Genomic DNA, 27,826 nt, shown 5'->3' on the forward strand with positions numbered 1-27,826 from the left:
GGATGCAGGCCTTAACAGATGGAACTCCACGTCTTGGTATTTTAGAGGTTCTGGCCACATGGCAGTGTGGTTCTGCAAGCAGCAAGGAGCAGTCCGTCCTGTCCATCACCAAGCTTGTGCCTATGAATATTTAAATGATTATGTTTAACATGCACTGGGTGATACAGGCTTGTTGGTGGAATCCTTTCTTCAAACTCCTTTCTCTGTGTGTGTCTCTTCCTTTCTCTCTCATTCTGTCTTGTCTCTCTTTTGCTAGTGGTGATTGTAACTGTTAGTGACTCATCAAAGACAAGTCCCTAAAGCAGCCACAAATACTTCCATAGCCTAAGACAAGAAAGAGCTTTCTGGAACCAACTTAGAGTAAACTAACAGTAACAACATAAGACATAGGTGTTTGAAATTAGCACCAAGCTTCAAATTTTGCTTGAGCTTATATTTGTCTTTTTTTTTTTTCTTTACAGATGGGGATTTTATATCCTTCAATGTCTTTCATTTCTCTAGCTAGGGATAGAGTTATCCAGGGATAAGTGACTTTTCTTTTTTGGGATTACCTTTCTAAACTAGACTGTTAGACAACTAAATTAGTTAGATAGCTAGATAGTTCATTCATTTGATAAGTAGGGTGTATGTACTTTTGAAAATAATTCTATTTAAGTGATAGTCTTGGTGCCAACATTATAATTCTGTTGGAATGCACTTGGTACTTACCCAGTGCTAATGGGTAGTGCCAAAGCTCATGTGAAGAAATTACTAGTGGCAAACATCTCTAAACTGAAGATGAAGAATTTGTTATCTCTCAATATCAGAACTGTTAATGGTGAGATTTGGGTTTTATGCTGTTATATAAGGGTATCTGAACTTGAGAAGTGATTATGTTTGTTGGTTAGGTGGAGGCTTGTGTAAGAGGCTGATAAATACTTGAGGTAAAGTTTATTTGTGTGAGCGGAATTTCATTTGTTGTATGAACTGCACCCAAAATGCTTATGGCACTGTGTGGACAAAATTTCTTAAGATTTTGCAAACTAAATTGTTTTGCCTCCCTGTGACTGTGTGCATAGTGCATAGCCACTACAAAGAGGCACCTCAGTAGCCAGAGCAAATAACAACTTTGAAATCTGCCTAATTGTATACTCATAATCTCATAATGTCAGAGATCAACTTGAGGGGATCCCAGGTTCCACTGAATTCTACTTCCCAACCTCTGATGTGCAGGCTGAATGGTACCCTTCCTGTTCCATCTCAACATTCACTTGAAGAAAATTCAAGGTGATTTTGTTTGTAAGACAGAGCTCACAGTAAGAAATGCATAAATTCTGGGAAGAAAATTCAGAGCTCTGGAAGTAGATTTCTACAGTCCCTCCCCCCTGCCCCATTTTGAATTTTGAAACAGCAGCTAGCAACATAAAGAATTAACTACATTTAAAAATATTTCAGGGCAGCCCGGGTGGCTTAGTGGTTTAGTGCTGCCTTCAGCCCAGGGTGTGATCCTGGAGACCTGGGATCAAGTCCCACGTCGGGCTCCCTGCATGGAGCCTGCTTCTCCCTCTACCTGTGTCTCTGCCCCTCTCCCTCTCTCTCTGTGTCTCTCATGAATAAATAAATAAAATCTTCTAAAAATAAATAAATAAATAAAGTCACACCACAGAAATGAACTGCAAAATTGCTGCTTCTTCTGTTTCCATCAAGAGGTTTTCTGTTGAACAGAGAATTGCTGCAACAGCTACTGACTTCAGAACAATGTCACTACTGCTATAATGCACACCAGCAAATGGAAGTATGGAGCTTTGCCTTTCTAAAACTTACCTCAGATCAGAAGTCAGGTCTTTCATAAGGGCATCTAATGCAAAAAATGATATTATATCTGGAACATTGTTGCAAGGGAGTTCATATTTTTCCACAGTGCAAATTATGGTAAGAAAGATAATTGAATTTTTAGGATTGCTTTTATATTTCTTAGGAAGAACAGCTAATTGAACACTTGAGATGCTGAATTACCTTCTGTCTCAAATATTTACTCAAAATGTTTTTTAGGAATTTTCTCTTTTTTTTTGTTTCAAGTTTTTATTTAAATCACTTACATATAATACCCAATGCTCATCACAAGTTCCCCACTTAATACCCATCACCCATTTAGTCCATCTCTTAACCTACCTCCCCTGTTCTCAATCATTAAGAGTTCTCAATCATTAAGAGTCTCTTTATGGTTTGCTTCCCTCTATTTTTATTTCTCCTTTCCCATATGTTCATCTATTTTGTTTCTTAAACTCCACACATGCGTGAAATTGTATGGTATTTCTCTTTTCTCTGACTGACTTATTTCACTTAGCATAATATGCTCTAGCTCTATCTACAGCATTACAAATGGCAAGATTTCATTCTTTTTGATGGCTGACTAATATTCATATATGTATACCACCTCTTCTTGATGTGGCATTCATCTCTTGATGTGGTATTCATTCACCTATTCATCTCTTGATGGACATTTGGTCTCTTTCCATAATTTGGCTATTGTTGATAATGCTGCTATAAACATCAGGGTGCATGTGTCCCTTCAAATCAGTAGTTTTGTATCATTTGGGTAAATACCTAGTAGTGTAAATTGCTAGGTTATAGGATAGCTCGATTTTTACCTTTTTGAGGAATTTCCATACTGTTTTCCAGAGTGGCTGCACCAGTTTGCATTCCTACCAATAGTGTAAGAGGCTTCCCTTTTCTCTGCATCCTAGCCAACATTTGTTGTTTCTTTTGTTGTTAACTTTAGCCATTCTACCAGGTGTGAGGTGGTATCTCATTGTAGTTTTTGATTTGTTTTTCCCTGATGATGAGTGATATTGAGCATCTTTTCATTTGTCTGTTAGCTATCTGGATGTTTTCTTTGGAAAAATATCTATTCTTGTCTTAGGCCCATTTCTTAACTGGATTATTTGTTTTTTGGGTGTTGAGTTTGATAAGTTCTTGATAGATTTTAGATACTTTAGGAATTTTCTTATTCCTGCCTTTTTTTAAGGTTTGCTCTTATATAAAATGTGACAGACTGCATGAAGTTCTGGTCCTAATATGTTATAAAAGGAAAGCAAAGCTTATGAAGGAAAATATACTGAAAAGAAGATAATAGAGCAGCTTTTGATAAGGAAGTATTGAAAAATCTAGGACTCCTCAGTCTTGGGAGGGTAAATAGAATTTGTCAACTGTAAACTTGAAGGAATGGATAAGAAGAAAAGACAAAATTAGGATTTAGTTTGAATCTTGAATAGGTGATTTTAAGGTAAGTACAAGGAGGTGCTACTCACCCAACATATGTCATTTCATTCTTACTGTATATACAGAACTGGCTAGACCCCGGGAAGGATTTTTACCAGTAAAATTTTTTTACTTTTTACTTTACTTTTTTACTTACTTTAATTTTTACCAAATTCACCAGAAAGTGAATTTGAGTTCCCTGGGGAACATGGAAATTGTATGTGCTCAAGTATTTTTTCAACATTAATACTTTAATGAAAATAAAAAATAAAAAAACATTCAAGACTCGTTATATTAATTCATGAAAAGCAGATTATCAAAGGAAGTCAGGAGATCAATATCTCTAAACTTTTGGGCTAGGTCATGGGAAGGAAGTGTGGCACAATGGAAGGGCTTTGGGTCTAAGCCAAATTTTATTTTATTTTTTTATTTTTATTTTTTTAAGCCAAATTTTAATCCAACTTTGCCATTTGCTAGTTATGTGATCTTTAGCAAATATCTTAACCTCTGGTAGCTTCAACTTCTTTCTCTGTAAATTGGAGATAATATATCTAGCATTTAAAGCTAGATTAGAGATAGAAAAAGTAGAATGGCTAGCTACATGCTCTGGTACATACCAGATGAAAGAAAATGATTTTTTTTTTCAATATATATTTATTTGAGAGAGAAAATGCAAGCTGGGGGAGGGTCAGAGGGAGAGAATCTCAAGCAGACTCTCCAATGAGTGCAGAACTTGACATGGGGCTCAATCTCTCAACCCTGAGATCATGACCTGAGCTGAAACCAAGAGTCAGGTGCTCAACTGACTGAGCCACACAGCCATCCCAGAAAGTGACTTTTAATTAATTAATTTATTTTTTACTACTGCTTTGTTAGAGGCAGAATGCCAGTGAGGTAGACACTTGATACAAACTTGTGTGCCAGTGTTCATCACTCATGCATGTGTGTAATCCCTTATGATATTCCTCATACTATTGTGTATAAATTCTTGCATGTCAGTGCATATCTTATGCTTAGCTGATGGCAGGCAGTCACCTTCTGATGGATCTTTTTTGTCTCTTCCACTCCTACTCCTGTTCTTATTCTAACCCACTTACTAGTCACATACTAATTTTGATCTTTTATAGCCCCTGCCAGATATCTGCAATGGCTTCATATCATGCTTATAATTGTTTTTGTATGTATGTATGTATGTATGTATTTAAAAAGATTTACTTTATTTATTCATGAGAGACACACAGAGAGAGGCAGAGACATAGGTAGAGGGAGAAGCAGATTCCTCTCAGGGAGCCTGATGTGGGACTTGATCTTAGGACCCCAGGATCATGCCCTGAGCTAGAGGCAGACACTCAACCATTGAGCCACCCAGGTGTCCCTATAATTGTTTTTAAAATGCACAGTTCCATTTCACCAAAACTTTAAGTCTTACTTTGTGGAGGTTGGTGAGGATGGAAGACGGTTGGGACCAAATTAAGATGGTTGAGGGAAGTTCCAGAGGAAAGTCAGTAAATAAGTAACAAGCCAAATAGATAATCTGTAGGTGGATTAGTAGGTATTTAGATGATTGATAAATAGATGATAGGGTAAATGAATTAGAATAGGAGTGTGATGAAGCTGAGAGTGTGTGGTATAAAATTGGGAGACCCAGGTTCTGGGTCTTGTAATCTGACATGTCTCAAGTCTCTCTCTGGTCAGATATGCACTGTTTAGCTCATGTGATTTAATTTCATATGCTTCTAAATGAAGAAGCGCTTCTTCTCTCCCTCCCTCCCTCCCTCCCTCCACCCCTCTCTCCTTCCCTCTCTTCCTTCCCTTCACTTCCTTCTGTTGTAATTTTTGCATTATCACCATATTTCCTTCATACTTTCCCAAATAAATCATATTTTTTTTCTGGGTAGGAAAATAGCACATTCTTGTTGCAAAAATAAGTACTAAGAATAAAAAGTCCATGTTCTCACTTACTCATTTATGTTTATGATTTTTTTGTTGTTATTATAAACAACTTTCAAACATTAGACATTTGGACATGTGAATGATCATTTCCTTTACATAAAATCCTAGCAATGAAATTCTTGAGGAAGAGTGCACATATCTTTAAGGGTTTTAACATGAATTTCCCACTTTTGCCTCCCTTTCCCCTTCCCTTAGGGCAGATACAGGGTATAAAAATGTTGGTTTTCCCACACCCTCACCAACACTGGATATTATTGATCTTTGAAATGTTTTCCAATCTATTTGGTACAAAAAGGGCATCTAATGGATGTTTTAGTTTGCTGTTCATTGGATAATAGTGATCTAAAATTATTTGTCTGTGATTATTGGTTATATGTACCAGGCAATATTATACTGAAGCTTATCATCACATTCTTTCTTCAAGAAATGCCATTATCATCTCCTCTATAGCTAAAAGTAGTGAGTATATGCTAAGGAAGTTTCTGTGTGTTATTGTCCATGCAGTTCTTAAGAAGAAAAAAAAAAGCAAAACTATGTTATTTGATAGTGGCCTAATACATGATATCCAAAATGAGGATTCAGAATCTGTGCCTTATAACCTTGTGCAAAATTAGTTTATTTCGGATTTTCTGTTGTATTCCATCTTGCCAGTAGAGGTATTACACAGAAATACATGTGGCATGTGCTGTTTTTATTAATCTGATCACTTTCACATTTTCACTTTGCCATAGCTGTTTCCCAGCATGAGTTATATTTGGACCAATTTCACTTTTCCATGTTTGCTAAAGTGGGGCCTAGTCTACTGTCATGTGAGCATCTTTATGAGGGAATTCTCCACTGATTATGTTAGAGAATAACTAAGCATTGCCCAAATAACAGTAATGTTCACCTTAAAATTGTCTTTCAGACAATCCCTCATAGTGCTTCAGCAGCATTAACTAGCAAGCATCTTTATTATCCTTCTTTATAGAACTGGACTTCTAATGTTTGAAATGAAGAAGCAAAGGCAAGTGAAACATTCTCCATATTAATGTTGAAGTGAATAAGAAAAGAATGCAGAGCCTTTATCAATGTTTCTTTTTTAATTTCAGATTTCTGATATTCATTTAAAGCCTTTTTTTAAACTGATGAGTTCTGCATGCATAGTCTGCTAATGTGTGCCTTATACACTAAGTACTTCTTCCCCAGTGGGGAGAACAAGATCATTTGGAAGAGATTCAATTCCAAACCTCCTCTTATCAGGTTTGCTTTATTAGCTTTGGTGTCTGGATATACACAGTACACCTTATTCCTGCTGCAAGTGGAATTGTTTGCTGGGAGAGGAAAACATTCTTTGCCCTTGAGAAACCTTCAAAGTGAGTGAAAATTGCTGTGATGCAAACTCTGGAAAGCAATTTGTAAACCTTTGGGCCATCGGCATTGCTATTTCACATCTTAGTGTCTGTACTCCCTATTTCATCGCATTTTTATATGTCTTGTTATGTCAGAAGAATTATTTTGTTTGCTATAGTAGGCTCAGGGATATAATCTGGGGAGAAGATCAAAGTGCCAAGGCAATATAATCCAGCAAGTGAGGACACTGTTGGAATTTAAGGAAAAATCCATAGAAATGATATTTCATTGTTAAGCTTATGTCCTTTTCCCCTCCCTTTTCCTTCAGTCACTTTTCTAGTAATCTACTAACCAATATCTTTTTTCAGTTCTACACTTCAAGACACTACTAGTGGGATCACACTATTATTCTGCTAAGGATTACCTGTCCCTTTTTCAAAAGCATATGTAGTTTAAGGACAACATTCTGTGTCTGTTAAATACTGTTGATTAAATGTTTAATGAATTGAACTGAGTGAAAAAAAAATCCCCAAAGATTCCTGGCCACAGACTATTTAGCCTTGGAGTTCTCCATCAGTTCCCTAATATAAATGCTCTGTCCAGATAATTCAGCTTAGGGTAAAGTCTTTTTTATTTTTGCTGGTGGGAGAGGGGAGGTAAATGGTCAATGCATTGATTAAAGAATACAAATATTCTGCCTTACAAAGTTTCGAAGATACGAAGCAAAGTAACATACTTTGAGCGAGAAAATATTCAAAATAGGAAGTCAGAATTGTCTTTCGGAATATAAGGAACAAGAGAAAAGAAGCTGGTTACTAAAATACACAAAAGACTTAAATTTTCCAAGTTCTCCACACCAGTATAGGGAAAAGGAGCATTAATCTTGCCAAATATTAGCCAGTGGGTAAAATTAAATTTGGGGAATGACTTGAATATTCCAGTAGGTCATGATTACACTTGATATCTGGTTATTCTCTCTTTGTCCATGGTCATCCCCTTGATCCACATCTCTGTCTCTGCTCAGCTTTTTGCCCCCACAAGAGTGTCCTCTGTGGATTGCTTCCTTTCCTGGGTCTCCTTGTCAGCTGCTCCCAGTCACATTTCATTGACGAGAGACATTAGCAGGTGACTGGAGAGCGGAAGGAGGGAGGCTAGGATATTTCTTTCCTCTGACCCCTACTCTGATCATTTCTGGCAATTTCTATGTTTCCCCATCACCACAGCTTCCTCATGTGGCCCCTTCTCTAAAGTTCAGCTCTCTAGGGTTCAGGTAATGGGCTTTTTTTTTTTTTTTTTTTTTTTGTAGTCTCTCTGGTGCTTATGGTGGTGATGACTTTCCAGTAATGCTGGCCTCTGAGTGCCTCTCTATCCCTTGTTTATTCTCTTATCTCTACCCACACTTCTCACATTTTAAAGGACTCCTTTCACCAGTCTCTTTATATGAATCACCTGCAGATAAATTCTGTGTCCTGCTGGGGACCCTGACTGATAGAGTATCAAACTTCCCAAGTCGTTTATTATTTAGTGTCTATATGAAGACAGAACAAGAATTTTTCAATGTTCTAATCATACCCTTGTTTATAGGAGCCTGTATCATGGAAATATATTTTAAATTCAACTAAGTGAGTATAAAAGAGGAAAAAGAAAAGAGGAATTGGGCAGATTGTAGATCTCCTTAAGCCATTTTGACTTAATGTGGTGTGTTTAGCAGTAAATGGGCTGGAAAACAAAATTGGAATGTTTTTGATCCCACTAAGTTCACAAATATTTAGTAGTGGACCTTTGGTTATTAATAATCATCAAACCAAGAGTATTATAAGAGATTAGAGTCACAGAAGTAAATACTTTTGAAATCATGATAGAAGAATGAGAGATGGACTATTAATACTGCTGTTGGAATTCATGCTTTTAATGACATGGGAAAAGGTTGTCACGTGACACTCATGATGGTACTGTAACTATTGCTAGCTTGTTCAGTTTTGTGAGTTTGGAACACTTTGTATGTAACAAGAAGTATAGTGTTTGAAATGGGCCTTTAACATAAAAGCTAAAAACCTCTGAAAAGCTGCTAAGTGCCTGGAAGCCAGCTCTGTTCAGTTATTTGTATGACATTTTGCCTGGAATGGTGTACCCTTAAGTACTTTTGGAGGAAAATAATTAAATATGGCCATAAAACTGAAAGAAACAGGTGACTGTAGGTTTTTATTCTACTATAAACTAATTTGTTGACTTTCTCTCTAAATTTCCATTTAATTTTGTATTGGAGCTGTAATTTTCTATTGGAACTACACGATTTAAAAAAGAAATTAATCACATGGTGTCTTTTCCTTAAAGGTATTATTGTGTAATCAGAAAGAATGTACGTATGAAAAAGCTAGAGAACATTTATAAGGTGACATGTGAGTACTGACCAAATGTATTATTCAGGACTCTTAGTTGCAAATGACAAAAGTCCTAATCTAGTTAGTTTGGGGAAAATGGATTTATTGGTTTACATAACTGAGAAGCATAGGGAGTAGAGCTACCTTTTGGCTAAATGGATGCCCTGAGGTCACTTATTCTCTCCTCATCCATCATCTCGTCTTTCTTCTATAATAGCTTTAATCTCAGGCAATGTCTTCCTGATTAGTGGTAGAGTTGGCTATTGGAGGGAAGTTTTAAATTCATATTATCTTTATAGCAAACAGTTTCAATCAAAAGCACATGCCTTGAAGACATACAAATGGCCAAGAGATGCATGAAAATATGGTTAGCATCACTATTCATCAGGGAAATGCAAATTAAAACCATAATGAGATATTATCTTCTACCAGTCAGATATGGCCAGTATCAAAGAGAAAAGAAACAAGTGTTGGTGAGGAGATGGAGAAAAGGGAATTTTTTCACACTATTAGTGAGATTATACACTGTTGTAGCCACTATGGAAAAAGTTTTTTCTCAAATGATTGAAAATAGAACTACCATATGATCCAATAATTCCACTACTGGGTATTTGCCCAAAGAAAATGAAGGCACTAATTTGAAAAGATTATATGCACCCTTATGTTTATTGCAGTATTATTTACCATAGCTAAGTTATGAAAGCAATCCATGTGTCTATCAGTATGTACATATATAGAATATTATATATATGTTAGAATATATATATATGTATATGTACATATTTTGGAATATTCTGTAGCAAAAAAATTCCATAATATTATGGAATATTGTATAGCCATAAAAAAGATGAGATTGTGCCATTTGAGACAACATGGATGAACCTAGAGGGTATTATGCTAAGTGAAATAAGCCAAAGAAAGTCATATATCATATGATTTCACTTAGATATGGGATCTAAAAATTAAAACAAACAAAAAACAAAAACAGACTCATAAATGGAAAGAATAAACTGAGGTTTGCCAGAGGGGAGGGAGGTAGGGGGCTGGGCAAAATGGGTGAAAAGAAGTGAGAGATACAGGCTTCCAGTTATGGAATGAATAAATCACGGGAATAAAAGGCACAGCATAAGGAATACAGTCAATGATACTGTAATAGCAGTGTATTATGATACAAGATATCTACACTTGGTGAATTTAGCGTAATGTATACACTTGTTGAATCACTACATTGTGCACCTGAAACTCATGTAACATGTGTGTCAACTAGAAAGAAAGAAAAAGAGAAAGAAAAATAGAAAAAGGAAAGAAGGGAGAGAGGAAGGAAATGACTCTTTTCTGTTATTTGAAGGTAAAGTTGCAATGAAGGTTGTGATTGGTCTGAACAAGATCCTATACCATCCCAGAGTATCTTATGAGCAGGTATTAGGTACTCTGGCCCATCTTGGGTCATGTGCTCATCTGCACAGAAAGTGAGAATGGGATGAAAAGAGTCATAAATTGAAATTTCCATGAAAAGACAGACTGTAAACAACAAGAGAATGAGAAAAAACAGGATGGACAGACAAAACCTATGATTATCATACCCCACTACCATTTATTTCTTGACGGCTCAACAACAAACTTCCTTTGCATGAATCATTTCAAAATGCACTGCCTGCCAGTGGAAGTATTAGACTTAGATCCAAAAATGCACTTATCCCTGAAGCTAAGAGAGGCAAGTCAATGTCTCATCCAGGTATTCCCTTGAATTCCCAGATCCTCATCTATGTTAACTCCATCCTCTCACATTTTACATTCTGTTACTAGCAGCATTCTACTTCCTGATATTTCTGTGTCAGTCAGGGCTCTCTTGTATAAAAGTGATAGAAAACTAGTGGAAACTATTTCTTTCCAAAAGAAATTCATTGGCTCCTATAAATGAAAGTTTACAACTGCATCTCAGGTATGATGGATTCAGGGATAAAAATGATACTATCAGGACATCACCTCTCTCCACTGACTCTTAGTTGATTTAATTTGGAGGCAGTTTTTCTAACACGGTAGCAGAGCTGGACTGCTATATCTGTAGGCTTACTTCAATGGCATAGCCAGTTTCAATGATTAGTGTCTACTTTTCAGGGTCCAGCAAAGTTGTCAGGGACTGAGCTAACTGACAGGAAAATGCCCATCCCTCAGCCAGGCACTGATGTTTGGCATATATGTGTGTGTGTTGGGTGGGGTGGGGTGCTGGGTGGAATACTCTGATTTGCTGGCCTTATGTCATGTGAACCCCTCAGTTGTAGTGACAATAGGGAGAGGTCAGCTCTATCTGGACCGTGTGTAGTAGGTTTCACATGAAAATGAGAGCCTATTTTCAGCAAAAATAGATTACATAGAAAGATAACACACAAAGGCCATGACTGCTCCACTACCCAATAAGTGATAGAGTGATAAAAAAAATTAGTCTTCATTGAGTTCTTATAATGTACCAAATATTTGGTACATTGGTTCACATTTATTAGATAAATTTTCTCCAAATTACATACTAGCAATTAGTGCTACTAGGATTTTTAAAATCTGTCTAGTAACTCATGGCATTTTAGTATATTCCCTACCACTTTAGAGAAGGCAATCCTGTATTTCCTTCTCAGAAAACTAGATTTTGGAAAACTAGGGAGAGCCTTGGAGCATATAAAGAGAAAGATAAATGATGTGGATATGGGAAGAATAGGACATGCAAGAAATAAGGTTGGAGTCTACTTGATCAGAACTGATTAGAGGGGACCCCAGAGTGGAACCATGAGAAATACCAGTGGACCAGACATACACTAAGTTTCCTTCATAGACATCCTTAAATGCTTAGCTGGGAAGTTTGGATTTGTCCTGAAATATGATAAAAAAAATCAGTTGTTAAGAATTTTGAGCAGAAAGGGTCTATGACAAAAAGAATGCTGAGATTTGTGCATAGTGATAGGCAGAGGGTACTAAAGAAGGCTCTCCAGGCAGAGAGATAAACTGCCAGACTATTATATCAGCTTCTTGATATGTAGTGATAAGAATTCAGACTAAAGAAGTGGCAGGAGTAATTGAAAACCAAGATTCAGATGGATGATTTTGAAACTCTGGGATATATAGAAGAGCATCCAGTAGAATGTTCTAACATGCAGATTCCAGGGATATTCTTCAGCTTTAACAGGTCTGGAGTGGGGCACAGCAATGTGTATTTTAACAACCACTTAAGATGAGTGGATGCAGGTCATTCATAGGCCCCATTTTGTTTCTGAGGAGGATTAGACAGGTGTGTGATTCATTATGAAGGGCAATCAAGACAGGAGGAGAGGGGAATCTGCTGTTGATGGTAATTGGAAGGTTGAGAAAGGGCCCTGATTATAGGGAGAGTTGATGAATTCTGTTTACATAATTCTTATTCACGTTAATGTTTGAACTTCTGGTATGTTGATTTCAGTTGTTATCTGTGTATATAAAGCTGTTGATAGAAAGGTGTTCTGGAATGAAAACTATTAGGCATTTGTCCTTGATCACCAATACTGGAATTGCTCTGGGCACTTACTGCTTTGGCTGGTTTGGAGCAGAGTTTGAAGTGGAAGAGGGAAGTGAATGTAATAAAAGCCATGCTGAAGCTGTGTGTTTTTCAAAATGTCTGGTTAGACAGTCTTTTCCTTGCCTAGAAATTATGACTATCAAAACTACTGTCATGGTATCTGAAAAACCAAGATGAAAGTGTTGCTAGTATGAAACATGGATGCTAAAATTCTCTTAGCATATCTCACAGTGGCCGAGATGTTAATAATGTTGCCAATGATTTCTACCCATTAAGGTAACAGTACCTCATGGGACAAATTATCTCCTTTGAGCTAAGTCTGTCTAATTATAGTATTCTTTCAATTTACCTAAATAGTTTAAGAAAGATTCACTATTCCAAGAAAATGCAATGTTGATAGTTTTTCTTTTCTCTTTTACTTTCAGATTTGGACCACCCTTTCCTGGATCTCTGTGACCCATATTGGGCAACCAAGATATCTTTGTGGCATGATCACTTCTTAACTTCTCAGAGGTCCCTTCTACAGTTTCAGTTATTTTAGTGAGGGAGAGAAAAGTTGTCTCCATAAGTCATTTAACATTTCTAAGTATCATTTGCCAAGTAAGCCCTTCACCAAAGGCATTTTCTCTCTATGATACTGAGCGGTTTCATGAAATGTGATTAATATAGTATTTATTTACTCACAGGAGAAATGCTTTCGCTCAGCCTTTCTTTTTTAAAAAAGCTTTTTAGCCTTTCTTTCTTGATGCTAACTCAGTAAAGATGTCTGTCTGATCTAGAGAGGTTATGAGTTTTCATTTCTTTCTTCCCAGGTCAATGTATATATTTGTGTAAGAATAAAGCAGGTTTAAATGAAAACTTACCCTCTACCCTAGTATTTATTACCCTGATATATTTGGTCACAGTGTACTTTTCTCTATTTTTTTTTTTTTTACTATAAGTGAATATAATTTTAATCCTTTGAGACTTTCTCCCCCATTCTGCTACATTTTGCTGTATGCAAATCATACCCCTATTATATGGCTTTAACAGAAGGAAAAAAATACTAAAATGATAGGGATTTACCATCTTGATTATTCATAGAAGCTCTCCACTCCTCCTCCTTTTTGTTGCGTTTATTCTGTACAGTAAAGTACGTTATTTTGTTGTAAGCATCAAGGCCAAGGGGACAATAACTTAGAAGTTACATGATCCCTTTCCTTTTCTGTTAATCATTTTTCCCTGCCTTCTCTCTCTTTCTCTTTTTTTCTCCCTCTCTCTAATGTAATCTCTAGCATTGCCTTTCTAAGATAGCAGGAAGGTATATTGGGTTACTTTTTCATATGGCATACATGGACTAAAATCTCTTCCCCACAAAATCTGTGGCTACTTAGCTTACATGTATATACATATTCAGCTATTAATCTCAACGACTGATCTCTTCGTGTCCATCTTTCAATGACTGGGAGTGCGAAACTAAAGTCCAATTATGCATTCTAGGAGAAAGCAGCCATCATAAAATGTTCACATTGTTTCCTCTGCTGCTTTGTTCAGACCTCATAGATAACTTCTGAGACTGATTAGGAGAGTTACTGAAATTTCAAGCAGGACTATAAAGACATTAATAATGACCTGACAGATAATGCTGCCCTACTGAGTTGTTATCTTAGGCAGGTTGGCTCCCCCTTGGTATCATCTTCTAAAGCCTTGGACCAAAGTGCATTTGGCTGGCTCTAATCTCTTTATTATGGCATCAAAGAGTGGATAGCTACAACTTTAAAATACACACACACACACACACACACACACATATCCCAGAAAAACTGAGGGTGACATAACTATCAGAATAGAGTGTGATTTAACTTCTCATATGTGTGGGCATATTCTGTTTTTTCACCAATAGAGAGAGAATGGACAATAAATGTTTCCATTTTACAGTTTGTATCTGAAATGAAAATACATTTAATTCAGCAAAACAAAGTCAATGTGCCTAAGGAATATCAGGTGTGATATTTAATTAAGAAATCCATTAGAGTCATGTTTGGAAGTTTATTTCACTTCTGAGCTTTAGTTTCCTTTTCTAAAACAAAAATTCTAGAACTTTATCATTAGACTTTGTGAAGACCAATGAGGAAAAACTATGATAGAGGGAAATATGAATAAAATTGAGGGAATAGCTTTTGGAGCTTAGCACCAATATTTTGGGAGTAAGGTCAATGACTAATGACTGTATAGGAGATAAAGTATGTTCTAAAATAGTATTTGAGTACAGTACACCAACACCAAAATTTTAATACTTTTTTGAAAATTATAGAAAAAATTTCATCAGTTTACATATACTGTATTTATCTGTCTGTATACTAATATTGTGATCTGAAATTTCTTTTGGTATAGAATTTTCCTGGTATATTTTTCCTAATATTTTACTCTCAGCCATTCTGTTCCCTTAATTTTAAGTTTTTTGAGATAATTTTCACACTATAAAAGTCATCCATTATAAGTAGACAATTCAATGAATTTTAGCAAATTTATAGAATTCTGGAACCATCATCACAATACAGTTTTAGAGCATTTTGATCACTCCCAAAAGTTCCCTTCTGCAAGTAGCCTCTGGTCCCACTGTTCTGCTTTCTGTCTCCATAAATTTTTTCTCTTATGGACACTTTATATAAATGAAGTTAGTATGTAGTCATTATGCCTGGCTTTGTTTCATTTAGCATCATGTCCTGTTTTCATTTAGGATAATTTCATCATCTCTGTTGCTGCATGTATTAGTTGTTCAATTCTTTTTTCGGTTAAATAGTCTTCCATTGTATGAATATACCACTTTTTTTCTTATACCTTCACCTGATCATAAGTATTTTGATTCTTTCCAGCGTTGGGCTCTTATAAATAATGATGCTATGAAAATTTGCATACATACCTTTGTGTGGACATATATTTTAATTACTTTTGGGTAGATTCCTAGGAGATGAGGGGCTATATGGTAAGTATATTTTTAACTTTGTAAGATACTGCCAAGCTGTTTTCTTTAGTGGCTGTTCTACTTTACATTCCTACCTGCAATTCCCAAGGGTTCCAGTTTCTTTGCATCCTTGTTAACACTTGATATTGTCTGTCTTTTTGATTGTAGTCATTCTTGTGGGAAAGAAGTGGTGTCTCATTGTGATTTTTTTTTCTCTCATTGTGATTTTAGTTTACATTATCCTGATGACTAATGATGTCAGGCATCTTCTAATGTGATTAGTGTTTTCTTTTAAAGATTTTTATAATTTATTTTATTGAGAGAGAGAAAGCAGGAGGAGGATCAGAGGGAGAGGGATAAACAGACTCTGTGTTGAGTGTGGAGCCCAACACAGGTCTCAATCCCATGACCCTGAGATCATGACCTGAGCTGAAATCAACAGTTGGATGTTTAACTGAGCCATCCAGGCACCCCTCTTCATGTGTTTTCCTTGATGAAATGTCCATTCTATCTTTTGTCCATTATTACAGTAGTTTTTTTTTTATTTTGTAGTTTTAAGTATTCTTTATATATTTGGGATACAAAACTTTTTATCAGATGTGATTTGGAATAATGCACTCTTGACTTAACTTTATGTTAATTGGTAGTTTTTCCCTCTTCCTGAAAGCAATGCAAGAATAGGGAACACTTTCAGCATTTATTTCTCTCCCAGGATATAATCTACTCATCATGTATTTTAATTATCTTTATAGTTAACATCTCACAAGACATTATCACTAATGTTTTATGCAGAAAGTATGCATTTAGATTTACCCATATATTTACAGTTTTTCTTCATTCTCTCATGCATCCTTGGCTTTCTATCTGAGATCATTTTTCTCTATTCTCCTGTGTTAGTTTTGGTAATCTGTGCCATTCATGGAATTTTCCCACTTTATTTAGGTTTTTGAAAGTATTACCATAATGTTTTCATAAGTCTCTCTTGTTGTTCTTCAATATTGGCTGCATCGTTAGTGATGAAATTGTTGAATGTCTTGGTACAAAGTTGTTCATATTATCCCCTCATTATCTTTCATTAGTCTGTAGGTTCTGTAGTGATGTGTTCTCTTTTTTCATTGACTTTGGTAATTTGTGCCTCCTCTCTTCTTATCATTCTAGCTAGAGTTTTATAATATCTATTAAAGAAGTTATTTTGATAATTTTTCTTTTTTATTTTCTATTTAATTAATTTCTTTCTTCTCTATGTTATTTCCCTCCTACTTTGTGTTTAATTTTCTCTATAAAGTTTTTATTTTTAAGTAGGAGGTTAGAGAATAGATTTTAGATCTTTATTTTTTTACTAATATAAGCAATTATAGCCACAAATTCTTCTCTAAATACACTCTTGGTTGCATCCCATAAATTTTTATACATTATGTCTTTGTTTTTATTCAATTCAAAATATTACCCATGCACACTTAAGAGAATTTGCATTTTGCTTTTGTTGAGTGACATGCCCTGTAAACATCAATTAGGTCAATTTCTATGATAGTAGTTTTCAAGTCTTCTACATCTTTATTGGTTTTCTATCTACTCCTCTTAATTACTAAGAGTGTTGAAATTCCAACTATAATTATGGATTTGTTTATTCCTTCTTTCATTTCAACTACACATTGTATTTAGCAATGGAGCTGATTTTCATTCTGGTGCAAGCTCCTTATCCTGTCATGGTGCAGCAACAATCAGATATCAGTTTTGTGCCAGTACATGGATCACATTTTGAATATCTATTCTGGAATCCGCAGTAAACTGCGATGAATATGCCAAATTAAACATGCATTAGAAATTTCAAAATGAACGGATGAAGTCTTAATAAGAAAATGAGACTGTTTAAATAACTGAGTGACTGAAAGTTATTTGAGATGTCACTAAGGAAGCGTAGTACTTTTTTTTTTTAAAGGTTTTATTTATTTATTCATGAGAGACACAGAGAGAGAGCAAGAGGCAGAGACACAGGCAGAGGCAGAAGCAGGCTCCATGCAGGGAGCCCGACATGGGACTCAATCCTGGGTCTCCAGGATCATGCCCTGAGCCAAAGATGGGCACTTAGCCACTAAGCCACCCGGGCTGCCTGGTAGTTGCAATTATTTTAAAAATTACAACTTTATTTTCCCAGCCTGATGGATTCACATTCACTACCAGAACTATTACATTTAGTATACAAAATCCTCAGTTTAAAGTGGTTTAAACTTAAGCCTCCTCTGTTATTACCTAAATAAATACTCAATTAACAGAAAATGAGACTTAGAGTTCAAGTTCACATAGAATATGTTGGAACCAGGGTCTTGAATCTTTGCCCCTCTGTAAAGCCCATGCTCTTATCCACATTACTATGCCTCACTATTTTTCTCTGATGTTATGAGATCTTTGGCAAGGCCATCTCTTTCTTACAGTAAATAAGAATGCCTAAAGATGTTTCAACCAAGAGTCATTCTTTAATAAAAATATGCCTTTTTCTGATTCCATGACCACCAAGTAATCTTCTAATATTTTGGTTCTCTTTGCAGTTTTCTCACAGGAAGGGAGTCAGTTGGTCTGGTCAATATGGACATTTGGTATAAATGCTAGATTTATTTCTTATTGTGAATTAATACAATGCCATTCTCCTTTTCACTGGTTTCTGAGAATTTGTCCTAAAGGGACAAATCCATTTTTAGTGGGCTGATAAAAATTAGTGTTTTGAACCCATGGCACAGAGGACCAGCTTAAAGTGTGTTGGATTCACCAAGCTAATTGCTATCCTAGTGGTACTACCTATTGGAGCTGATACCCAGACTTCCTTATACCATGTAGTTAAATGCCATGATATTTAAAACCATGGACTTATAAAAGCACAAAAGATATAACAAGATAAGAATGAATGAAGAAACAAGGATGAAAACAAAATAAAGTATAAAGATAATGTGAAGCCAGATATAAGGTTAGTACACAAAGTACATGCCATTGGATTAGATGTATTGCTAGTAACAGGCTTTAGATTTGAGTCTGTGCTTCTTAGAAGGCAAATAAAAGTAGAAAAACATGATAACTATAAAAGTTTTTTCTTTTTATTTGTCCCTTTCTAAAATAACACAAGGAATATATGATTACTACAGAAAAATTAGAAAGTGAATAACAATTATTTTGAAATCATATAGTCCCTCCACCAGAACTAATAATTTTTAACATGTCAAAATGATTCAATGTTAGAAAATTGATTCAATGTCAGAAAAAATAGTCATTTTTCCAAAATTCCATTCATATAAATATATATTTAAAATGGAATATTACTGTTTTTACTTACCAATATTTGCAACCATTATTTTAATAGATATTAATTATTATTTTCACTGACTACATAGTCATCATAAATGGATAAGTCATAATTTGTTAGCATTCTAACTCTGTTCAACTCAGATCTATTTTTTTTCTATTATAGACAATGCTTTGATGAACATCCTTGTATATCTCTATACATGTGACTAATTACTTACTTGGGATAAAGTTCAAAAAGTGACATTGCTGGATCTACATAAGATTTAACAGAAAGTTTTGTTTTTGAGCTGAGGTTTAAAGAATGAGGTAGATTTCATCAGGTGAAGAATCAAATGGGAAACAATAATACCTTTTCTAAAACCTAAATTAGTTGTGATAGTAGGGTCTTTTAGCTATACCTGTTAAAACCACATTAACGAGTATGCAAGGTGAGGTCATTTTCCCAGGATGTCATAGCTCCATCTGATTAAAAAAGCAAATGATGTGACTCATTCTCTTTTTTCATTTATGCGTCAATTTACTTAATAGATATTTAATAGATATTTATTGATTAAAAAAGCAAATGATGTGACTCATTCTCTTTTTTCATTTATGCGTCAATTTACTTAATAGATATTTAATAGATATTTATTGAGTAACTAAGTGCCAGGCACTGTGATAGTTCAGTGCCATGTATTGACTTGATCGACATGGCTAAATATATGTTGGTGGAGGCTATGCTGCAAATCTTCACAAATATTTCATTTATGTTTGCTATGCTTTTGTTGTTACAGATTTTCTGAATCAGAATATTTTTATATGTGTCAGATATATTTGAAAATGTGCCAATATGATCTTTTTGAAAGCCAGTGAGCTAAAAGATTGCTTTCTGAACTATCTTGTTCAATCTCTGCAAAGACATTTTTGCTCTTGGTTTGGGTTTTAATTATAAAGTTTGCATTGAGTTTTCACACTTAATTTATTCCCAAGATTATTATGCAGGGGTTTTATAGACGTAATAAAAGGTTATTTAGATCAATGGTTCTTAAGTGGGTTAAGACTCATTTTTTGAACTTTTGGGTGTGCACAGGCATGAACTGTATGTGTGAGTCCACCAACAAATAGCAAGGCAGCTGTGATTGGAGCAGAGAAAGTAGCAGGCTACAAGAATTGAGAGGGAGAATGGAATCAGATTACCTATGGCCTCTAGCCCTAGTTAAGGGGTAATTTAATTGCCTTTATATTTAAATATCTTGCTCAAAATACTTTTTCTTTCATAATTCTACCCCTAGACTCTTCAGTTCATACAGATATCTCCTCTCTTGGAAGTCCTATTCCAATTCTTATAGCATATGATCTAGCTCTTAATAATATTTTTATTACTTATGTTACTGTTGTTTCAACAAGAAGATGTCTTTTGAGGTCAGATTTGGTATTACAGATAATTTTGCCTAGCATAATACTGGACCCATAGTCAATATGCCATAAATATTAGTTTATAGTTCCTGAGAGATTGGGGTGGGAAAAGAACAAAGGAAAAAAATGAGTGGGTGATATTGAAAATATGTCATTGCCATTGAGAAAGTGAAGTCATTCACTTAAAGACTGGTGAATCATTTCAAAATTATTTTCTGGCAATTTATGTCCCTTATTTTAAGCCATGTTTTAATTATTTATCAGGTTTTATATTGAAGTGCATCTATCATTTATTTATTTCACTAAGAAAGGTCTATTTTATTTTTCTTCCACATGTCCTGATTTAATATTCATTCTCGTCAGATAGGTTGTTCACAGCTCAGATGTTACTGTGAAATTGGGATGAATACAGCATTGTTCCACTATGCTTTTGAAAAACTGCTGTAACTTTTATATTAGGTAAATAGACACAATTCCAAAAAGGGATATACATTTCCATTCTAATTCTTTTCATGCTGATGTTACATAAAGCACATTCTGAGAGCCAAGAATGAACAAGAACTGCTTCTTAAAGAAGAAAGGATAAATAAAGCAAGATAAAGACATCAAAGCTATTGCCATTACATTTTATCCTGAAAGAAACAAGAAATTACCAGGAAGGATCAAAACCTAACCGAAAAGGGTTGCTGCTACAAATCCCCACAAGCATTTCAGAGGGGGAGTAGGACTTTTTCAGGGGAGGAGTTATATTTATCCACCTGACAAGGAGTCTGTGAAATTATCTAGTTAAAGCAAACAAAAGGCAGGGGCTTTAATGTATCTACAAGGTACCTGACGTTTCAAAAATCAGGGAAACATACCTAAAAATTTGTAAAGTTAAAAGTGTCTACAGCCAGATTTTGAACTTTTAAAGACACTTTCAAGATTTCTCAAAGTACAGCTTCAAGTTCAAAGTGAACCCATTGAAAACTGGTTTCACTAAGATCGGGCATCAGCATCAAGCAGCATCAGCGGATTATTAAGGCTAAAGTTTCCCACGATGCCAGGTGACAAGGAAGTCTTTTTTTCATTTTTAGTATTTCATTTGTTCAACAAATACTTTAAATCTCCACTTTTTGTAAGGCACTGTGATAGGAAAAGTAGAGGATTCAAAGATATTTGAGGTAATTATTATGCCCTTGAGGAGAAAACAGTGGCAGAAAGTTAACAGTTGCTGATATCTTTAAGCAAGCTTCTCAAAAAAATAACTTACATAAAATTAATAACTTACAATGCGATCTAAAGTACCCTTTTGGGGCCTGGGTGGCTCAGTCAGTTAAGCGTCTGCCTTGGCTCAGGTTGTGATCTCAGGGTCCTGTCCAGCATGGGGCTTCCCTGCTCAGCGGGGGAATCTGCTTCTCCTCCTTCTGCCTCTCCTCCCAACTCATTCTCTCTCTCTCCCTCTCTCTCAAATAAATAAACAAAATCTTTTTTAAAAATACCCTATTGTTTTAGTTTCAAGGAATATTATATTCTAGCTGTACATCTGATTTCTCTTCTGTGACCTGTGTCCACGTTTGGCCCTTTTCATCTGAGTTGTGTGCATGTCCTGAGGAACCTAGCACCATTTGTGAGTATAGACAGTTGTGAGGCTAGACCGTGGAATGAAGAACTTAGTTTAGAACACCTCTCCCAGCACTTTGCAGTTTTGTGATTTGAGCATATTCCATAATCCCTCTCTACCTCAGTTTTATATTCTGTAAAATGGGGATAATATGATTGACTTTACAGCATTGATGTAATGATTAAATAAAATCTATAAAGCACTTAGCAAATTGTGTAGCAATAATAAATACACGTTATTTAAAAAAATAAATAATATAATTCTTTTGTTTAGACGCCTCTAATTCCTTCCCATTGCACTTAGAATCAAAGTTGCCCCTTACCACTTAAGATGGCCTACAATGCCTTATAAAATCTGTCCTGCACTTGTCCTAGTGCCTTCTCACACAGCACAACTCTTTCTCTACCTTCCAGACTTCTCAGCTGCCCTGGGCTTCTTGCTGTAACTGGATGATGCTAAGCCTCCTCCCTTAGGCATCTCTAAATATGCTTATGCTTTCTCTTTTATCTACAAAAACTCTGACAAGATTGTTGTGTGGCAAGGTCACACCCATTTTCACATGGAGCATTTTCAATGAAGTTTCAGTATCAATATTATTTCCTCAGATGTGCCTTACTTGGCTGTCTTATTTAACAGTTATTTCCCTTAAGAGTGTCCCCTTCTCAGAAGTGTCCCAGTCACTCTATATCCTCCTTGACACTTAAAAATTCTTTGTTACTTATTTATCTTTTCCATCCCTTCCTGGAGTATAAGTTATGGAAAAGGAACTATAAAGGAAGAACTTTGTCTTTTTACCTGTTATATCCTGAGTCCCTATAATAGTGCTTCACATATAGAGATACTTGAAAATTTTTGAATGACAGAAAGTGTTTATTTCTATGGATAATAAGTCCTATTCTTCCAAACTCTATTTCTAGAGAAAAAGGATACTATTTGGAGTTAATTTTTTATTGATGGTTTCTTTATTGATGGTGACCTCTTTCAATGCATAAAATAAAGCTTTGAATTTTAAAGAGTACAAGAGTTATAGATAAGAAAAAATAGCAAATTCAGGAGAAATCTACTCAGACTCCTTTGTTGTACCTCAATTTAAAACTTTAATTGTTAATTCTAAATGTGTATCCATTATTACCTAGTGGCTATTAAAATTAAAAATGCATCTGGAGTTTGAAAATCATGAGCTTGCACTTCATTTTAACAAACAAGATGGGTTACTACTAATCCAAATATTACTTTTAAATCCAAAGACTAAGTCATAGTATATAGTCACCAGCCCAATGTGTCCCTTAGAGCCTGTGTTGTTGTCTCTTGTTGTCTAATTGCTTTATGTGCATACATCTCTCTGTGAATTCCTCCAGTGCAAGAATATATTTCTTTGATACCCCTAGTAGCTTGTGCAGTGTAAGACAATGAAAAGTTTTTCCTAAATAATTTTAGTAGAATTGGATTAAAAGATTTTTAAAAAATGTTCATCTGTTCGCATTTAGCTGGCAGACTTACGATAGAAGATATTTTCAACTTTTTATTTTTCAGGGTTGAATATTTGACTAACTAAGTTCTTTCAGCCTAGCTTTTGAACTTCTTACTATAAATTGGACACTGAACGAAAAAATGAAAGTGGGATAAATTTAAAAGGTATAAAAGGTGTTTGTAAATTTAGGAGAGCAAAACTATTCCCATTTCCTATTACTATAGATACTAAGTTCAATGAAGTCAAGAAAAGATATGAAGATAAAATGATTTAAAAAAGATAAAGATTTGTATGCAATAGAGTTTGAATTAAACATTTGTAGTATATGCTGTTTGCAATATAAATCACATTCTTAAGGTATCCCCTGTTAATTATAACAAAATTATTCATTCATTCATTCAGCAAATATTTGCATGCTTACAATGTATCAGGCACTGGAGATACCTGAATGAACAAAACACATAAATCTCTGCGCACAGTAATTATTAGTTATTATCTTAAATGATGTTTAACTTGGAAAAATTTGAAGTTTCTTTAATGACCTCTACTAAATTTCCCACTTCGTAAATCTACTGTGGGCAAATTTAAATATATTGATTTATTTTCCAATTTATATTTTGTAAGCACCTGTTGCTTTTAAAGCATAGAATTGGCTGCTTGAATAACTAATAAAGACATTAAAGACTTTACTCTTAAGGAACTGGTACTAATTGAAATGAAGAGTGCCTACCCATGGAAAAAAATAAGTAAATACACAAATGTGCATATCAAAATAGGGATTCAAGATACTTATAAACACCTTTAATGTTTAGAGACAGGACACTAAATATGAAATCATCAAATAGACCAGGCTGCTGAGTAATTCAAATGCTCATTAGTATTTCCTATGTATATTTTCAATTGCCTTGCAGTTTCTTTGGAAGTGAAGCCTTAGATAGCATTTTTACTGAGCTTAGGCAAAGGATTTGTATTTAAAATAGTTGAAGCTTATATAATGATGGTAGCCTTCTCTGCATAACAAAATAATGGATAATGGATATAGTAGATTCTAAGTATTTACAAATGAAGAATTCCTGGTTTCAACTGTTTGCCAACTATGTGGAAAATTCTTACTCTTTTTTTTTTTTTTTTTTTTTACTGGAAGAAATGTGAGTCCATTTTCCTCTATCCAAGAGAATCACTCAGGGAGTTTGTCTAGGAGTCACTCAGAATCTTTTACCATTTTTGTTTTTCTAACTCTCCTAAAATGATACCAATTTGCCTACTTTGTGAATATTTTTTTATTAACTAAGAGATAAAATTATATCAGAATTTTAATAGACAAATTATGATGTGAAATATGCCCAAGAAGTATAGGAATGATTAGAAATCAAGATTCAAATAAAAAGAGATTGTAAAAGTGTTATATAATTAATTAAATTTAGAGATTTCTTAAGGATAAGCATATTTTTATGACATTACCCCAAATTCTTTGGGGCCCGTTCTTTTCACCTTGTTAATATTAAAATCTTAACTGATTTGGATTTAGATAAATATTTTTGTATTTATGTTTTTTTACCATATTTATGCCATGTTTACCATAAGGGCAGCCATTGAAAGTATTAAGCTCTAGCTAATGAAGAGCTGGTTAGTTATTTTATTTATGTGACTTCTTTGAAGTTTAGGGACATAATGAAATTTTATGACAAGCATTTTGACTGTTGTTATATTTCAGTCAATAAAACTATTTCAAAACCTTTCCATTTCTACTTCGGATCACATTCACAGCTGTGGTAGTATGTGCAGCAATAGACTGCATTGGTAGTTTAGGAAGAAAACTTTAAAGTATTTATTGAATTCTTGCTAGACTGCATCTCAGTGTGCTGTTCATGGGGTATTTTATAATTGCCTTTTAGTATGTTACAATCTTGTTCAGGAGGAAGAATTTGTGTACATCAGACAAAAGAGTATAGTCCAGAGTATAATGACCAGTTGAATGTAACCAAGCACCAACATATATGAGAAGTACAATAAAAGCCCTGTATTCAGGAAAAGTTTAATGGAAGAAGTGTACCTGAGAAGAGATCTTGAAGGCATGGCTCTTCTCTAGAGTCTGATAAAGTGGAATAGAGCAAATGGTCCATAGTCATAAGTGAAACTGTGAGGACAGAATAAGTGTGTTTTGTAAGAAACTTGAGTTGCTGGGCTGGAGAGAAGGCATGGGGGAAGGAAGCTTAAACAGATTACCTGGGCTGTGATGATGCCTGATTTGCCATGCATATCCTCATCCAGAAAGGAGTTTGGACGCTATCCATTATGCAATGAGAGGTCATTAAGGCTTGTAACAGGATAGTTACAGTCCTGAAGATTCTTTTCCCATAATGTGTATGTAAATAACTTTAAATAAGTACATGTGTGGATTTCCCTTGATCCAAACAAATATTTAGAGATGGACAAGAAATTCCAAGTTTGAATACTATTTAACTGGATTTTCTTCTTAGTCTAACATTTTATAAAACTTCTGAAGTTAGGTATAGCCTCCACTCAAGTCTTTATTTTTTTTTAAGATTTTATTTATTCATGGGAGACACAGAGAGAGATTGAGAGTCAGAGACACAGGCAGAGGGAGAAGCAGGCTCCACGCAGTGAGATGAAGGTGTGTCTCCATCCCGGGTCTCCAGGATCAGGCCCTGGGCTGAAGGCAGCGCTAAACTGCTGAGCCACCTGGGCTGCCCTCACTCAAGTCTTATAATCATTTTTTTTTTTAAAAGAATATATGCTAAAATTAGAACTTTTGACTATTTATACCTTGGATCAAAAATGCAGTTTTTCAGGATGTTTGAAGATCACAACATATTTACATCAGAGCTATAAAATATATTCTAAGTCAGTCTCTACATTAAGACTAGGAAATTTGTTTTCTTGTCAGAATGTATATATAATGTAAGGTAATAGCATGCAAACTCTGGTCAGAGCTCTATAAGTAAAAATTAATGAGGTTTTGGCTAATATCTACATAATTAAGGGTTTAAAAAATCTGATTATCTTGAGAAAACTCATAATTTACTGTCTATATTTAATTTAATTTTTCTGGAATCACAAAGAAGGGGCTCTGAAAACAATAATGTTAAATAACATAATTCTGCATAGGTAGTGTGACATTTACTCAGAAAAAAAATAAATCTAGGACAAAAGTTAAGAAAAATAGTGTCAGTTGGCAAGATTATATAAAGCCTAGGAAAGTATTTTAGAGGACAAAGTCTTTGTCTCTACTCCCTACAGGGAATCCCTTATGTTCTAAAATCTGTGTGTGATAGAAAGTCATTTGAATATTGCTTTATAATACTTCCTAAATATTCCCTTAAGGATTTGTTTATTTTAATATGTCTACAGGATGTTTTCAAGGAATGTTTAATGACATGATAAAATGATCACAATGTGAATGGAAAATGGAAACAGAGCTGTAAATACAATATCATTTCCATTCTGTAATTAAATTAATTAAGCAAATATTTAAAAATAAATATTAGGAAATATATCACAATACTTTTGGGGGGTTCTTAAGTTGTAATTCATTGAAAATTTCTCAGCATATATATGTATTTTTCAGATTCTTAACATTGAACATTTACTTTTGTATACTTGTAGGGGAGGGGACAGTCTACTTATAATTGTGGCTTTTATTTTTTTTTCTTTGTATTGAAGCTTCAGCTTCTTTCTCAGAGATTTGTATGAGTTTTCTGTATAACAAGAAAAGTAATCCTTTAAATTTATATTAGTTGCATAAATTAATTTTGCATTAGAGTGTTAGTGAATAATTTCAAATCACTGAATGATAAATCTTTTTTCAGGTTCAGGAGTTTGTTGTGTCCATTCTGATTGCAATATACCAGGTGACAAATTTTCATTCATACCTGATCTTAATGAAAATGTAGATCTGGTTTAGAACAAGCTTATGATTTATATCTGAAAGTACAGCATGATGAATATGTTAAAATTACAAGGCAACAGATAGCCGCCAACCCAGCAACACATACTAAGGTTGAAGAGAAGTATATGTTGCTTCACTTAAGCTACAAACTCTGTTATCATTTAGCATATACTCATCAGTTTTCAATGGGAGGATAGAACAAATTTGAAATTCAGGTTTCTCCTTGCTTTATCAAACTGTTAAAGATCCTCTTATGGTTCATTTTAGCAAGTGAATGCTAGGAGCTAGCTAGCTGGGTAATTTCATTTTTCTTGAAGGCCTAGATGGCTCTGAGTATAGTGTTTATGAAGCATGTAAGAACTTATTCACAGAAAGAGTTTAAAGGTGTGAACTGTATGTACATTGCTGAACAATTCTGTGAAATTTTTAAGACCCTGAGGATGAAAAAGAGTAGCTCATTGTTTAAAATAAAAAAAAAAAACAATACTTACTATTGAGCGACTAAGTGAATTTTTACAGTGAACTTAAAATAACCTCAAAAACATTTTTAATGTCTATGATTTATATTTGTTCTGCGGGTTGGGGAATAGTGGAGAAATATTTAAAAAACACAATAGCCTAATTAATAAGCATTAAATACCCTCTTGGAAATAGGGATGGAAAATTGGGCCCACTGTGAATTCCATTGTCTATTTTATGAGAACAGATATGCTTGAAGAATTCGGTGCTACTCTGTAAGTGAAGTAAAAGAAAAAAAAAAAA

The 27,826-nt window shown here is 34.6% G+C and overlaps 2 long non-coding RNA genes across 2 annotated transcripts in view; one reads left to right on the top strand and one right to left on the bottom strand.

Moving 5' to 3' along the window:
* LOC144320524 (uncharacterized) overlaps positions 1-13,221 on the top strand; it is a 46,152-nt gene extending 32,931 nt beyond the window's left edge. The window contains exon 3 of the long non-coding RNA XR_013386153.1: positions 12,873-13,221. This is a non-coding gene — a long non-coding RNA (uncharacterized LOC144320524). The remainder of the gene's footprint in view (positions 1-12,872) is intronic.
* The window catches only part of LOC144320527 (uncharacterized), a 41,253-nt gene that overhangs the window by 870 nt on the left and 12,557 nt on the right, over positions 1-27,826 (bottom strand). The window lies entirely within an intron of this gene.

This window comes from Canis aureus, chromosome 9 (genome assembly GCF_053574225.1).
Source record: "Canis aureus isolate CA01 chromosome 9, VMU_Caureus_v.1.0, whole genome shotgun sequence".
NCBI lineage: Eukaryota > Metazoa > Chordata > Mammalia > Carnivora > Canidae > Canis > Canis aureus.